At 38.9% G+C, this 15036-nt stretch overlaps 1 pseudogene; it reads left to right on the forward strand.

The window, feature by feature from the left end:
• The first annotated feature begins 14014 nt into the window (after positions 1–14014).
• On the forward strand, positions 14015–14754 carry LOC149204230 (nuclear transcription factor Y subunit C-4-like; annotated as a pseudogene).
• The last annotated feature ends 282 nt before the right edge of the window (positions 14755–15036 follow it).

A 15036-nucleotide genomic window follows, 5' to 3' on the forward strand; every position in this document is an offset into this window, starting at 1 on the left:
TCATTCCATGTGCTTTCTCTACATGTCTTGCTCCATTTCACTTGTTTATTACATAGATTAGAAGATGAAGAGTATTACCACTTGTTTATTTAAGCTAGGGAGGTTGTGACCAACATGATCTTATGACTAACCAGGCATAATTCAAGGCAACCTTAGTGGGATGGAAGATGTTTCATGATATGTAAATAGTCAGTACACTCCTTTGCATTAAGCCTTTCTTTGTATCTTGCATGTACCCTCACTGCTTGTCAGATTTGGCTACCTACTGATAGTAGTCTCTTAGCTCTTTCATGACAAACCAGCGGAAGGAATTTCCTTCAACCTCATTTATTCAAGGCTCTTCATAGCAAGTATAAAGCTAAGAGAAGGAGATGTGGAATTTCACTACCAAAATCTTGAAAACCCTTTGCATGTTCGAATCTATCCAAGCGATTAAGTTACCGCTCAACAACATTGTCTGTCTTGGAAAATTCAAGAAAGATCACATCACTAGATATTATAAGCATCTTATTCACTTAATCATAGAGATGGTATGATTCGGGGGTATGAGTACCCAAAGAAGATACATTTGTGACTCCTTGCACTGAGTTTATTTCTCTACTCCTTCGGTATGAAGGCATAACAAGAGGAACCAAAAACCCTGACATGCCTCAATGAAGGAATGTGGCCATACCACATTTCATAGGGAATCGTGTTTCTGATAGCATGATATGGATGCCTACTCTTTATATACACAACACATAGAACCACATCAGCCCAAAACCTTATGAACTTAACATGTGAACTATGCCAAGTTCATAGTGAAAGTAATACATTCCATTGAACTATGTGTTGAAAAATGTAGCAAGAAATTCTCAATATGATTTTTCCTTGATTAAATTGAGAAAATTTCAATTTCCATGTCAACAGACAACTTGGATGATGTTAACTTGTGTGACATGGCTTGTGTCACCCAGTTTACTCAGTAAATTTGAGTTGGAGGAGTTAGAGTTCAATTATGCATATGTGATTGCTAATTTGTAGCAATAAAGGTCAATTATCTCAAGTTGTTGTCAGTTAAAATAGTTCCAACTTTTGGAGGAACTAGTGGAAGGTCATTTAAGCAGTGGGACTTCAGTCAAACTCAGTGATCATCAAGTTAACTGATCAATCAACCCAAAATAGTTGGTGCATGCAGAGAAGTCGAGTTCCCTAATATTGGTGGATATTCCAAGGCAATTTTAATTTCTTGTAGCTCACACAGTTGTAAGAACTTACTATAACCATAGTGGAGGAGGTAGCTTGAGTAGGAGCTTCTTGTGAAATTGGAGAGGGAATGATTGTTGGTAGCATTAATAGCCTACCAACAATTTGTTTTACACCACACTTCAAATTATTGTCTAGGGTTTTTGAGGGTGGATAATTTTTTCTTATGCTTTTTGGTCATGCACGTCCTCACTAACTATCTTGGAAGGTCTGTAATAGTTCCTTGCATGCATGTCCTCACTAAATATGTTTTGGGAGGTCTATACTAGTTCCTTGCAAATTTATGTTTGTCAAGGCTTAACTACTTATGATCTTAGGTGCTCACAATTGTCCGACTATGGCACTCTCCAAATCATCCTTCTTGAAAGGATCCAACAAAACGACTTGAGAGGAAAATGAGAATGGCACACTCTTATTGGAACTAGCCTAGAACTAGTGGAATTGGTTGGTCCCAATGGTTTTAGAGTTGTACTAGTCTAGTTTAGTGGTTCAAATTGTCTAAGGTTGGTCTTGTATTGAACTGACCTTAAAACACCAAAGTGACTAGTTCTCTACTAAATTGACCAATTTCGAAGAATGTAGTGCAAAATAACTAATGACCACCAAATATTATTTTTTTAATAAAAAACACTTAAAAGGAAAAAAAACATCTTAACCCTAGGGCCCTACAAAACCTACCCTAGTAATTAATCGTAATATTTAATTTTTAAAGTTAAAGTAAAAGTTGAGATTCTCCTTATCTTTCCTTTTTGAAAAGGAAAGATAAGGATAATGTCAAATTTTAATTAAATTTTTAATATTAACATTAATTGTTTCAGGTTGTTTCAGAGTGGTTCCAACTTCATTCAGTTTGGAGAAAGTCAAATTTTAGATCCCATTCAAAATTTAGGAGGGTTAAACAGTTTTCAAGAATACAGGATTGGTAGGATTGCAAGGTGTCCATTGGATTCTATGATGTATGATGGTATGGAATTGACATTGAATCAATAGCACTAGACCAATGTACCTTGATGTTGGTTGCATTGATTGTTGAACTCCTTTGTCATGACATGTGTGTCTCCATGGCTTGAGTGAAGGTGTAAATTTTCACTAGGGTCATGACAATGGGGGTTCAAAAATCAATGCAACCACAACCAAACACTAGTACCATATGACAAGATTGTAAATTCTAAATTCTAGACTCTCAACTATGTCGCTATAGTTACTCATTAGTACTATGCTTATTTTTGGATTGTAGAGTTCATTTAGAGAACCTTTGTTGATGTATTATGGTTCAAAGGTGTATGTAGTTGGTGTTGTTTTGGTTATATGCACTCCTACTTAATATAAAAATGATAAACATTATATATTTGTGTGTAAATTATTTGGATTCACATGGATGCACTACTAGTTCATTTAGAGAACCTTTGTTGATGTATTATGGTTCAAAGGTGTATGCGGTTGGTGTTGTTTTGGTTATATGCACTCTTAATATAAAAATGATAAACATTGTATATTTGTGTGTAAATTATTTGGATTCACATGGATGCACTACTACATGGAGGGGAATTTTAAGACAATTTTTTAAGACAAAATAATTTTTTTGTCTTAAATTTTTCAATATGACGCACTAGTAAAAAAGGTAAAGGATTAGGGGTTCATCTTTACGCTATTGATGGTTCCTTCGGGAAGTAAAGCGATGGAGGTTGACAACAGCTAATGATATTTAGGTCAATGGAGGCCGAAATAGAGGTGCGTGTCATGAGAGGAGTGATGGAGGCACTTTCAAAGAACGTTAATAGATGATAACATAGTTGGAGTACCTTTCGGGGTCTCCATCGATTGTGTTTTAATATGTGTTTTTTGATTGTTTTATTTATTTTGAACGCTACTTATATCAGTTGGTTGTTGTTATTAGCACATTGTTGTGCTAGATTGGCAACATGGATTAGATTCACCTAAAGGATTGTTAAAAAATGCAACAAGAAATTCTCAATTTGATTTTGCCTTGATTAAATTGAGAAAATTTGAATTTCCACATTAGTAGACAACTTGGATGCAATTAGCTGCAAATCTACACCATAATTTCTACATCGTATCATAGCAGGATTCACATTAGAGCAAGAATTTCGAATTTGTTTCTCAGGAGGTTCGAATTTGCAGTTCAGTGTAGCAAGATCTCTTAAGAACTGAAAATATGACCTTCAATGGGCTAAAGCTAGAGTACGCCTTGAAGGAAACTCTAATTTTATTGACTGGAAGGATCACATGGAGGAGGTATTCGATAAAAATGGATTGCTAGAATACATCAAGAGAGATGTTACAAAATCAATAGAATCTTATGCCCAAAACCTTGCTTAGTGGAAGAAATTTGTAGCCAAGGTGTGGATAATAATATTGGAGGGAGTATGAGACCACATTGTCAACAATCTCCATGGGAAAGAAAATCCTTATGGAATGTGGTGGGAACTCACAAATCTATTCTAGAATGGTAGTGACCACAAAAAGTTGGTGCTCAAGGATAAACTTTGAAATATCAAGATGTAGAAGAATGGCTTTATCTTGCAATATCTTAGGAGTTTCACACAAGTTCGTGATGTCAGGAGTTGGTGTTACTCTTTCAAAGGATGACTTGGTAAGAATATCCCTCCTGGGCCTTCCCAAGATTTGGCATAACTATCAAGATTAAGTGAACGGGAGGGAGACACTACCGAATTGGGAACACTTATGGTATGATTTGGTACAAGAGGAAATAAGGCCGAATACCAGAGTTGGGACCTCATCCAAGGGCAAGGATGAAGAAAAATTTGCATTGGTTGAAAAGGGAAAGAAGGGAAAAGGGGAATAAATCTCAAACCAAACCAAAATCCAACCAAGGGAGAAAGAAGATAGATTTGTCAAAAACTAAGTGCTTCCATTGTCATGAATATGGGCATTATGCCACGAAGTGCCCATAGAAAAAGGAAATCAATAAGACCTTAGGAGGAGCAGTGGGTGAAGTCTTGGATTTATAGTTTGACCTTGGCTTTACCCTTATCGCATGCATGTCCAAAATAGTGATGGGGAGCATGTGGTACTAGGACTTAGGTGCATTGTTCCACATGACAGGGTGTAGAGACATTTTCGGTGACTTGGAGGAGAAATATCTCAAGATGCACATCAAGCTAGGGGATGATGGAAGGTACAACATGACCAGTATTGGTATAGTCACCTTTCAGAGGGAGTCAGGCTCAAGGATGTCATGTTTGTTCTAGGCCTAAAGAAAAATATCATCTCTATTGCAATTTTGGAAGACCGTGGTTATGACGTCAAACTGTGCAATGCACAGAAATCCCAACCTCCCTTACCATTAAAAAATGCGTAGTGGTTTCCTCTAGTGTCCTTCCCTCAGCGGAACCCACTGTCTCCAAAAACTGTGCAGTTTTGTCCCTTGACTACCTAGTCTGCTTTATATCCTGACATTGCATAGATGTGTCCTCCCAGGGCCTCGTCCCAAGTATTCCCTTACATCCTAAAACTATGTAAATGTGTCCTCCCAAGGCCTCATCCCGCAACAGTCACTGCCCATTGAAACTACACAATTATGTCTCTCACGGGCCACGAAGAAAGATGACATGATAGATGACTCTCAAGGAGCTGAGGAGAAAAATAAGCAGACCAAGAAACCCAAGGTAGAAACAACCTAAAGCCATTCCTAAGACTTCCGCCCATTCTGCTCCATCAAGCTCAAAGAAAGCCCTCACTTCTAAGCAACCCGCGGACACCAAAACGCCCTCTCCCAGTAACATGCAGAAAAGGACTGCTCAAGGTATGGAGGTAGATAGCACTCAGATGAAGCTCACAATTGTAGATGATACAGAGGCAGATCAGGAAATAGTACAGCACATGGAAGAGGAACCGAAGAGCTTCGACATCAGAGATCTAGATATACTGGGACTTGAACAAGCTTGTAAGAAAAAGGAATATGACAATATTCCTGAGCGACAGCTAGAGAACTTAGAAGTAATTCTCTCAAGAGCACAGAAGCAAAGATCATTAGGCATCCAAACTGAGAGTCAGTGGGATGGAGGAAATATCTTCAAATACAACAAGAAAAGAGGACGGAAAACTGATCTTCAGAGAACCATCTGCATAGGGGAGATGCTGGTGGAATCTGTAAGATACTCCAAGCTCACCAAATACTATAATCCCCTTCCCAATAATGAATGATGAAGCTCATCTCATGGAACATCAGAGGGCTCAACAGCCCGGGGAAGGGACGATTAATAAAGAACATGCTACAACAAGAAAAGCCTCAAATTCTCTTCTTGCAGGAGACCAAGTGTAATTCCACAATGTTGGATCAGATCCTTGCCAGAGTGTGGCTAGGAAGCAAAGAAGTGGCGGTGGAAGCCATGGGAGCCTCGAGAGGGCTATCCATCGTTTGGGATGATAGAGCTATAACACTTACCAAAGTACATGCCAGTAAGCACTTTATTCAGGCCAAGTTTCATTTAACAGGGACAAATGTTCATGGACACTTAACTAATGTCTACTTCCCCCAGGAGGCAACAAACAAAGTAGACACACTGAACACACTAACTTAGATCAACTCAGAAAGATCCCACCCAATTTGGATCACAGGAGGGGACTTCAACATGACTACAAGATTGGAGGAAAACACAGGAGGACAGACAAAGCTGGACTGTGAAAGCATGCACTTCAAAAACTACATTCACAACAACAGACTTATAGATATGTAATTGAACAATGGCATTTATACTTGGAACAACAAGCGTGCATATGCCCACCAAATTGCATCTCAGTTAGACAGATTCCTGATCTCCGATAATGCAATAAATCTTGGCGGGGATCTCTTGGCCTCTATATTGCCACTCTCTGGCTCAAACCATTGGCCTATTAGGCTTCACTGGCAAAGACTGGGAGACAACGTTCACAGGCCTTTTTGCTTTGAACCATTTTGGCTGAAAAACCCCGATTTTCATAACCTGATAATAGAGACATGGAGAAATTTCACACCACCAGAAGGTGCAAAAATGTACAAGCTCCAATGTCGACCTTTTGATTGCGCACGAGATTTTGAACCAGAGCTCCCGTGCCCCTGCATCCTCGCCTCCTACGGTCCTTCGTAGGCCTATCGTCTAGTAGACCCTACTACTGGGCCTCCAGTATTCCTCCTCGGCACCACCGCAGTCAGGCTCTGCCCTCCTCCTTCGGCCAGTGCTACGACTGGCTCCCTTCTGGCCTTTCCATGGCTGGGAATGACCCCTCCTAGATGCAAGACAATGAAGACCAAGCTGAGATCTTCACCTCTCTCATTTCTGAAAATGCTACCATCCGAAACAAACCCACAACTTCAAAGTTCGTCAAGAAACTGGCTAACATCCCAGAAATCTCCCTTCCCCCTAGTCTCCCAAGGAAGGCAGTGATCTATCTAGTAGAGAGATGTCTGGTTGGACAATTTACTGGCCCGTGGCCCTCTCCCAGAGCTGTACAGAAATGGGTGGAGCGCAACGGGAACGTGAACATCCAAGGAAAAATCGCAATAAGATTCTGTGGAAGGGGTTACTACACATTCCTCTTTTGAAACCAAAGAAGACCGAAATCTCATCTTCAGAAATGGTCCCTACTTCATGGATTCGAGAGGTCTCTATCTGAACAAATGGTCCCCTGACTTTGACCCAGAAATGGATATACCTAATGCAGTCCTGGTTTGGATTCACTTGCCCCATCTCCCTCTTCATTACTGGGGAGATGAATCGGTCAAAGCCATTGGGAACGTTGTTCGAAAATACATCGAAAGATGCGAACCAAAGGACAACATGCACGCATGCGCAAGGATCTTTGTTGAATTCGACTTAGGAAATGGCCTTCCGGAAGCAATCAAGATCAAAGTGGACCAATGGAGCCATATTCAGTAGCTGGACTATGAACAAATCCTGTTCAAATGTAAGGTATGCCATGAATATGGTCATTTTGCTAATAGGTGTAGTAAACTAAAAGAAAATGAAATGAATGAAAATGTTGAAGCCAATGAAGACACATGGGAACAAGTCAAAAAAAAGAAATCAAACCCCAAACAGTCTGGCCCAAAACCAAAGCGTCCCCCATAAATCCAAGCTGCATCCTTCTCCTCCCCTCCCATCTTCACTCAGCCATTACCCTCTACATCAAACCCCTTTGAATCTTTGGAGGAAGAAGACCCCTCATCCCCCCACTCTCCTCCTAGTCCCCAGGAGCCCCTTCTCTCTGAAAGCCAACGCCAAGACATTATCGAATCCTCATTTCCTCTTACTATTTCCTCTCAGCCTCTTCTTGATCCTCCCCTCAAGAGAATCACTAGAAGATCATCTAAAGATCACAGGGGTTCTAGTGAACCCTCCAAGAAACCTGGCCTAGGCAGGAAATATGCTAAGCAGCACAGGGATGAGAACGCGCAAAAGGACATAGAAATGGGAACACAGACACCCATAGAAACTTATATCCTGGGGCAGCATGACAAAAAAGAAATCAACAAGGACCAAGGGGGGCCAGCACCTCCCCGCATACCGCATATCCAATGATGAAAATATTATCTTGGAACATTAGGGGACTTGGGCACCCCTCTAAGGTAGCAGCCCTAAGGGATCTTATCATTTCTGAGAATCCAGGAACTATTATGTTACAAGAAAAAAAACAAAACCACAAGGAAATGAATAAAGTCATTGAGCAGTAGAGACAATATAGAGGAAGCATTAGTGAGGCAAGAGGAGCCTCAAGAAGAATAGCAACAATTTGGAATCAAGGTATATGGAACTATATTTCAGAAACAATAAATCAACACTGGATCAAAAAAACTCTGGAAAATAAAGCAGATCAGCAAGCCATTATCATCTACAACATCTATGTGTCGAATCACTGCAGAGATAAGGATAGTTGTTGGTATGATCTAAAAGACAGTCTAGACAAGTGTCGCCTTTATCCTCCCAAAGTCTATAATCAAAGCCGCACTTGCCGTAAGCTGCCACAAGGGTTGTTTCATTAAGTGAAGTATGTGTTATATGTTCTGGATGGTCTATGTTGTATCGATAAGTTTTCAAGTGTGTGATCATAGTGAAGTTTTATCACTATTCACATAAGTTCCACTGATCCCACACTTAGCTAAACTTCGGAGTTTCCTTAGCAACCTAGCCTTATCCAACTTTCCTGAACTACACACTTCACATATGTAACCCTCAAGCTTTTCCATTGCTTGTTCGAACCGTGCAATGTGTAGAAATACCAAACTCCCTTACCATTCAAAAATGCGAAGTGGTTTCCTCCAGTGTCCTTCCCTCAACCGGAACCCACTATCTCCAAAAACTGTGCAATTTTGTCCCTTGACTACCCAGTCTGCCTTGCATCCTGAAATTGCATAGATGTGTCCTCCCAGGGCCTCGTCCCAAGTAGTGCCTTACATCCTAAAACTGTGTAAATGTGTCCTCCCAAGGGCTCATCCCGCAACAATCACTGCCCGTTGAAACTACACAATTATGTCTCTCACGGGCCACGAAGAAAGATGACATGATAGATGACTCTCAAGGAGCTGAGGAGAAAAATAAGCAGACCAAGAAACCCAAGGTATGATTTAGGACTGCATGAGGACTCCATTTGATGCATAACCCTTTGGAGGCTTGGTATGGAAAACAAAGCACGTCTTTTGAAATACACCCCTTAATGTAGCTTAAAAGATTGCTTATCATTGTCGTATCATTCTGTCTTCAATGAAATTCATGGTTGCAAGAACTGAAAGTCATTCCATGTGTTTGATCTACGTGTCTTGCTCCCTTTCACTTTTTTATTACATATCTTAGAAGATGAAGAGTATTACCACTTGTTTATTTAAGCTACTGAGGTTGTGACCAACATGATCTTATGACTAACCAGGCACGATGCAAGGCATCCTAAGTGGGATGAAAGATGTTTGATGATATGTATGTAGTCAGTACACTCCTCTACATTACTCCTTTGCATTAATCCTTGCTTTGTATCTTGCATGTACCCTCACCGCTTGTCAGATTTGGCTACCTGCTGCAAATAGTATCTTAGCTCTTTCCTGACAAAGCAGGTGAAGGAATTTCCTTCAACCTGATTTCTTCAAGGCTCTTCATAGAAATTATAGAGCTAAGAGAAGGAGATGTGGAATCTCACTATCAAACTCTTGAAAATACTTTGCATGTTCGAATATATCCAAACAATTAAGCTACCACTCAACAACATTGTCAATCTTGGAAGACTCAAGAAAGATCACATCTCTAGATATTATAAACTTCTTATTCACTTCATCATAGAGATGGTATTCTTTGGAGGTATGAGTACCCAAAGAAGATACATTTGTGATTCCTTGCACTGAGTTTTTTATCTGTTCCTTAGGTATGAAGGCATAATATGAGGAACCAAAAACCCTGAGATGCCTCATTGAAGGAATGTGGCCATACCACATTTAATAGGGAGTCTTGTTTCTAATAGCAAGAGTTGGACACATATTATTTATATACACAACACATAGAACCACATCAGCCCAAAACCTTATGAACTTAGCATGTGAACTATGCCAAGTTCATAGTGAAAGTAATACATTCCAATGAGCTATGTGTTGAAAAATGCAGCAAGAAATTCTCAATTTGATTTTTCCTTGATTAAATTGAAAAAAATAAAATTTCCACATCAACAGACAACTTGGATGATGTTAACTTGTGTGAATTAACTTCGAGAGAGCAACCTGACCAAGCTACGGTTAACCCAGCCAAGTCTTGCATCGACAACAACAACATGACCAAGTTACGGTTACTACAACTAGTTTGTGCCTTGTTCACCTAAGAACTAAATATAACTCATCTCAGGCTACTCATGTCCAATTTCAACTTATCCCACTTAACATGTTACAAGTTACCAAGTCAAGGCTCACATTCAACCGTGGCCATAAAACAACTAGGTAACATATTTTACATCTTGACAGGCCATAGCACCTGGCACGTCTAACAATCCCTTTGCAACATATTTTAGATCCTCTTTACTTGGGAAATCTTCTTTTGTAAATGTGACCCTTTACTATGCGATGAAAACCCTCCAAAACATTCTTAAATTATGGGAGCTCCTCTTCATGTGTGAAGCTAATGAAACGTCACAATTCATCCAACTTACCTCCAAATATTTGATTTGTGCCATAGGGAATGTGAGAGATGCCCTTAATAGAAAACATGCATAAAAATTTGTAGCCAAGTACCCCAAATGTGAGATGTTTCCACTTGTGCAATTATTCTTCCAATTATGTGAACTCAAGAACAAAACATGTCTTAAAGTACATGAATGTCTCTCAACATGTGAAAGAAAAAGTAACCCTTACCCTAGTCTCCCTCCATTAGCAATTTGGGCCTTTTGTCACAAGGTACCTTCTCGTGTTTGGAAAGAGGACATAAAAAAGCTTTTAGATGTTTCTAAATGGAGTAATCTTCACCTATGTCCTTCTCCCTTATTCCATGCGATACAAATGGGAATTTTCATATTCTTAATTATGGTGTTCTTCTTTTATACATGTGACCCTTGACTATGCCATGAAATCCTCCAAAATATTCTTAAAGGATGGGAGGACCTCTTCATGCATGAAGTTAGTGGAATGTGACAAGTTATCCAAAATTCCTCCAAATATGTGATTTGTGCCTTAGGAAATGTTTAAGGTACCCTCAATGGAAAAACACATAAATATTTGTAGCCAAGTGCCCTAAATGTGAGATGTTGCCACTTGTGCAATTGTGCCTCCTTTTGATGCCCAAATTGTCACCCTAGTTGTGCAAGACTCATGAGTTGTCACTTTGGGTCAACTCAGGGTTGTTGGCATTGTCACCTTATCAATGAATCCTCTCACTCTGGATTACATATTGAATATTGGGGTTATCCCAAAGCACAAATTTATGGGGTCTTTTATGTGACTAGATCACTAACACTGAAAACCATCTTTACATTGAATGGTTCAACATCTTGATGATCCCTATCCTATTGACCACAAATTTTGTATTCATTATTGCTTTAATTGCAACACCTCCAGTAGATATTGATGGTGTTCATGAGCCTATTTCTCGTTCTCTCCTTTATGGAAACAATGTTATCTCCAATGCCATTATTCGATGAATGGCTACACAACAAGGATCCTATGAGCCAATCGTTCATGTTGTCGATGTAGTGCCCACATGACACAAATATTTTATGGTCTATCATAGACAAACACTCTATGATGGGTTTGAAAGATACCCAACCTATGAAAACGAGCTACATTCTATTGTCGAAGCCTGTAATTAGTCGAAGAAATATATTATACCAAAGGAAATGGCCATCCACACCAATTGTAGGCCTTTTCCCGCTCTATATAATTCTTGGGAGTTAGTGCACCTAGATTTTATGTCATTTTTTCCCTCAACCAAGCATGTTAACGGATGTGTTTTTGTTGTTGTTGATTGCTTCCTTAGGATGGGAATTTTGGCACCTTGTAAGAAGATTGTCGCAACAAAATCCACTCATAAGTTCTTCTTCGAGCATATTTTGGTTCACTTTGGGTTTCCAAAGACCATATTTCTTGATAGGGATAATAGGCTCCTTAGTATTTTTTGGTTTAACATTTGGTCCATGATGGACATCAAGCTTGACCAAACCATTACCTTCCATCCCTAGATTTATAAATAAAAATTAGTAGTCAATAGGATTATTATAGATGTCTTTAGAGTATACAATTGCGAGCATCCATATACACGTGTTGAAAACCTCCATATTGTTAACATAACTTCGACATAGCTCTTCATATTTCTATTGGCCATAGGTCTTTTCAGGTGTGCTTGGGGTCCCAACAATTGGAACAAATTGATGTAGCTATATTCATGGTATAACACATAAAGATACCTCCTATACTTGGAACGAGATAAGTAAAACAACCAATTTTGAGGAATGTATCCAACAAATTCAACAATGAGTTCGTGATATTTTGTAGGAAGTTGCCAACTCCAAGTTGTCTACAATGCTCAGAGTTTACTAAGTTTTGGAGTGAAAGTGGAGTCATTTCGATGGGGTTTTAATTTTTCGTTCCTATTGCTTTTGAGGGAAAATCTTCTGGGTTTTGGGTGCCTCAGATATTAAAGAAAATGGTAATCTTTGGATACAGGGTTTGTGGAAAAGAAAGTTTTTCCCATTTCCGGAAAGTGTAGGATTCGAGGCACCATGGTTTTCTTCTAAAGGCACGTTCGTTGTCTGATCCCCTCTCTTAAGATAACAGGGAATTTGTATTGAATGAAGCTCTGGATAGTTTACTTAATTAAGTTTCTTTATGGGAGGTATTGTGGTGTTAGTTAAACAAAGTCAGTCTTGCAATGATTTTTAGAAGTCAGGGTTGGATAGTAATGAGTAACTAGGAGGAATATGCAGGTAATGAAAATTTTGGAAATTTAAATATGATGCGACAGCTGCACATTCTACTGTAGGTTTTATGGCATTAATTAGATTTGTTTTGTAAAATGTGAGGGTTTTTAGAGGTAATGGTTTGGTAGCATTAAGTGGGTATTCGAATGTAAGAAGTAATTACCAGGGGTTTTTGAAAACAATGAAGATATCTGAAATACTAATATGAAGTTATGGATAGTCTACTGCACTGAAATTCTGTGCACATGATTTTATTATGCTAGTAAGTCTAATTCTACAGAATGTAAGGGTTTTAATAATCCATGGTTGGAAAAAATTTAGATGGGTATGGGATAGTAATAAGCTATCGAGGAGGTATTTAGATTGCTAAAATATGAATTTGAAACATTTTGGGTTCCTGGTCCCAGCTAGTAAATCATTAGGAAATCGAATTTTGTGAATTGTGTTCTAAGGATAGAACCGTAACAGTGTATTTCATTTTAAATTCATGATTTCTGCTAGAAATTGATGCAAAATTTGTTGTTTTCTTATGCTTGGATTAAGGAAAAGTAAACCAAGAGTGATTTATGAAACACAATTTATCACATTCTTCTATATTTGAAGGAATTAGAGGAGTCAAGGTTTTGTGTTTTGTAGCATTGAAAGAATATGGTTGCTTGGGCGCCTGATGGATTTTCGTGTTTTTATTTCTTAATGTTGGATTTGGATTTTTGTAGAAAAAAGTGGATTTAAGTGGGAGCTAGACCAGTTGGAGCTGCTGCTACTCTATGTGTGTTTATTGTGGGATATTCCTCTACCGACTCCATTAGGTAAGTGTTGGATTGTAAGGTGAATGTTAAAAATGAACAGTTGATATGCCATGTTTCATTAGTCTTTCAATAATTAAGAAATATGTATTAACGTTTCAGTAAATTTGAAGTGCTTGTCTTTAATGGTTAAAGAAGTTCAGTGATCTGTCGAAGTGTTAAGCATTTTACAGGAAATTCAAGGCTTTCGATCCTACAATTTGAAGTCTTTTTTAGGTACACAACATTGCCTGCCATAGGAATTTGCAGTAAGTCAAATATTTTGAGATCAGAATGGAAAAATTTGCAAGGGACAGTTTATAATATGAAAAGTTTTAAGAAAGCCTTTCCATGTGGTAGGCATTGCCTTGTATAGGAATTTCAATTTACAATAATGTGGTCTCTCGATGATGAAATATAGGGGTCTTAGAATGCACCAAATTATGTTGTAGATGTAATGCATGTTTCTCCTTGATTGTTAATGTGGGTTGTGGGGTTTGTTTGGATTTAAAAGAAACACGAGTCGAAATTGAGAGGAGAAAGAGGTAGTGAACAACAGCTTTGTGGAGATTTCATGTGAGAAAATGGAGCAGTAAGACCCAGGCCAATAGTAGCCAGTTATGGGGGTTTTCAGTGGTCCACCTCAGATGCACTATGATACAGTGCCTTATCAAACAGCTCAGTTGGTTGCACTTGTTTCTCCAACCTCTGTTGTTGGAACTGTTCATTCCATTGTCTAGCGTGCAGCTGCATATCCTGCAACTACTGCTCAACCAGCTGCAAAACATCAGTTGGCTTACCCATATCTTCATCAGCAACAACAACAGCTACAGATTTTTTGGCTAATTAGATGCATGATAGAGAATAGACACCAGATTTCAAGAACCATAGTTTGTTGTTGGCTAGAATCAAGAAAATTATGAAGGTAGATGAAGATGTGAGGATGATTTGAGCTGAGGCACCTATGATGTTTGCAAAAACTTGTGAAATGTTCATTTTGGAGCTTACCTTGCGCTCATGGATTCATACAGAAGAATGACATTGAAGCTACCATAACTAGAACAGATGAGTTGAAGGAGGAGGGCCTTGGCATTCCCAGAGGACGTGTACCTATTGGAACCCCAGCCGAAGCTATACCATATTATTATGTTCCTCATCATCATCCAACATCACAGATTGCACCTCTTGGAATGATTTTTAGCAAGCCAGTCTATCCTGCAATGTATTCTCAATGACCGGCCCTCTTGTTGCTTATATGCCGCAGCAAATGTGTCCACAACAACAAATTCTAGAGCAGTCCAGGGGCCCATCCTCTAAAAGTTAGGTGCTTTGAGTTGTTTTTTGTTGCCAGCAATAGGTAGATGGTACGAGGGAAAATGACAAAGCCCTATTTTGATCATGTTGAAAGTCATTTGCTCAATTTCACTCTGGTGAGATTTGTTTGACCTGGCCTATAGAAATGATTTATAAACCAAGGATCAATTCGAGCAAGTTCTTGTGTTTTTTGTTGAAATTTTGAGTCCTTCAAAACTATAAAATTCTCGCTAGATATTTTCAAGAAATTGTTTCATGCCCAACTACATTTAAATAGAAGTAAGAGAGATGT

This window comes from Pinus tabuliformis, chromosome 1_2 (genome assembly GCF_031772625.1).
Source record: "Pinus tabuliformis cultivar Carrire ecotype Pingquan chromosome 1_2, CPIR1, whole genome shotgun sequence".
Classification (NCBI taxonomy): Eukaryota; Viridiplantae; Streptophyta; class Pinopsida; order Pinales; family Pinaceae; genus Pinus; species Pinus tabuliformis.